Raw genomic sequence first — 2,593 nt, forward strand, 5'->3', positions numbered from 1 at the left:
ACAACTACACCTGCACAAACAACAACCACATCGGCTCAAACAACCACCACAGCGGCTCCAACAACAACCACAGCGGCTCCAACAACAATCACAGCTGCACCAACAACAAACACAGCAGTTCCAACAACATTAACAGCTGTTCCAACAACAACCACAGCTGAACCAACAACAACTACAGCTTTGTCAACAACAACAGCAGCTGTGCCAACAACAACCACAGCTGCACCAACTACAACCACAGCTGGTTCAACATCCACAGCGGCTCCAACAACCACAGCTGCTCAAACAACAACCACAGGTGCTCCAACAAAAACCACAGCTGCACCAACTACAAGCACAGTTGCTCCAACTACAACCATAGCTGCTCCATCAACAACCACAGGTGCTCCAACAAAAACCACAGCTGCATCAACAACAACCACATCTGCTCCAACAACAACAGCTGTTCCAACAACAACCACAGCTGCACCAACAACCACAGCTGCTCCAACAACAACAACAGGTGTTCCAACAACAACTACACCTGCACCAACAACAACCACAGCTGTGCCAATAACAACCACAGCTGTGCCAATAACAACCACAACTGCGCCACCATCAACTACACCTGTACCAAGAACCACCACACTAGCTCCAACAACAACCACAGCAGTTCCAACAACATTAACATATGTTCCAACAACAACCACAGCTGCACCAACAACAACCACAGCTGTTCCAACGACAACTACACCTGTATCAACCACCACAGCAGCTCCAACAACAACAACAGCTGCGCCAACAACAACAGCTGCACCAACTTCAACCACAGCGGCTCCAACAACCACAGCTGCTCCAACAACAACCACAGCTACTCCAACAACAACCACAGCTGCTCCAACAACAACCACAGCTGCACAAACTACAACTACAGTTGCTCCAAGTACAACCACAGTGGCTCCAACAACTACACCTGCACCAACAAGAACAACATCTGTACCAACAACTACTACAGTGGCTCCAACAACTACACCTTCACCAACAACAACCACAACTGCTCCAACAACAACCACATCAGCTCCAACAACAACTAAACCAGCACCAACAACAACCACAGCTGTTCCAACGACAACTACACCTGTATTAACAACAACCACAGCGGCTCCAACAACAACCACAACTGCGCCAACAATAACAGCTGTGCCAACAACAACCACAGCTGCTCCAACAACAATCACAGCTGCTTCAACAACCACAGTGGCTCCAACAACAACCATAGCGGTTCCAACCACAACAACAGCTGCTCCAACCACAACCACAGCGGTTCCAACAATCACAGCTGCTCAAGCCACAACCACAGCTTCTCCAACCACAACAGCTGTTCCAACCACACCAACAGCTGCTCCTACCACAACCACAATTTCTACAACAGCAACAGCTACCGTTGGCACAACTGAAATGAGAGTTGTCCGCCGGATGACCTTTAGGTCTCCTGATGATACTTTTACCAGTGGTCTTGAAAACAGTTCTTCAACTGCTTTCAACGAACGGTCCCAACGTTTGTGGAATCGTGTAAGTTTTACTTTCTTATTCTCCAAATTGTCCGATAACATTATACTGTCTAACATTGTTATAAAAGCAGTCCTCGTATTATCATCTTGTAGCAATAAGATCCTGCTTTAGAATCTAGATAGGCAAGGGAACMWTTTTTATCAAGACTAAGGAAGTATACAGTATTGTTCAATGAATTAAAACATTCTTTAAAGAACATGGCAATATGGACCTCAGTTTTTTTGCCAAAACAAAATRTTGTAATAAGAAAATACAATTAACCTTTACCACTCAAATAWTGTAATTGATGGTGTTAATTACATACTTTCTCAATGTTTTGAAATCAGATGACAGCATGKYTTTAGTACTTCAAATTCTAAGATATAACATTGTAAAACAAAAAGGAAATAATTAATTTCACACCATTTCTTTGCAGCTTTATGCCCTCTACAGACAAGCATTTTCATCATTCTTGAGGTTGACAATTGTGTCATTCAGGTACTAAAATGAAACAATAACAACACATTTATGTATTCTAAATGAGACTTTTGTGTAAATTAGTTTTTGTTTCTCTATATTTGCAGAAGTGGATCAGTTATCAACACGCTGGACCTTGAATTTCAAGCAACAAATGTTCCTAATGATCAAGATATTGMAAATGTTTTAATCAATGAGGCTCCAAGCATAACTGAATTCTCGGTGCAAACGTCAACGGTTCTCATTGGAGAATATGGTAAGCAAAGTAAAATACATCCATAAAAAATTGGAATTGTGTACATTACCAAAATTCTTGAAATTTAGAGTGATTCAGCACTGCTTTACTAATGCTCATATCGAACTACAACCACAGTTCCTCCGACGACGACGACAGCTTCTCCAAAAACAACATCAGCAGCTCAAACCACAACAGCAGCTCCAACCACAACCACAGAAATTTCAACTACAACAGCTTCTCCAACCACAACAGCTGCTCCAACCACAACAGCAGCTGATACAACAACCAAAGCAGCTCCAACTACTACCACATCTGTTCCAACTACAACCACAGCTGCTTCAACAACAA

At 42.9% G+C, this 2,593-nt stretch overlaps 1 long non-coding RNA gene across 1 annotated transcript; it reads left to right on the forward strand.

The window, feature by feature from the left end:
- Positions 1-1,270: 1,270 nt before the first annotated feature.
- Positions 1,271-2,190, forward strand: LOC103472779 (uncharacterized). The gene is made up of 3 exons (XR_534923.1): positions 1,271-1,551; positions 1,967-2,028; positions 2,115-2,190. It is a non-coding gene; the product is annotated as an uncharacterized LOC103472779 (long non-coding RNA).
- The last annotated feature ends 403 nt before the right edge of the window (positions 2,191-2,593 follow it).

The sequence above is a fragment of the Poecilia reticulata genome, linkage group LG11 (genome assembly GCF_000633615.1).
Source record: "Poecilia reticulata strain Guanapo linkage group LG11, Guppy_female_1.0+MT, whole genome shotgun sequence".
NCBI classification, from domain to species: domain Eukaryota; kingdom Metazoa; phylum Chordata; class Actinopteri; order Cyprinodontiformes; family Poeciliidae; genus Poecilia; species Poecilia reticulata.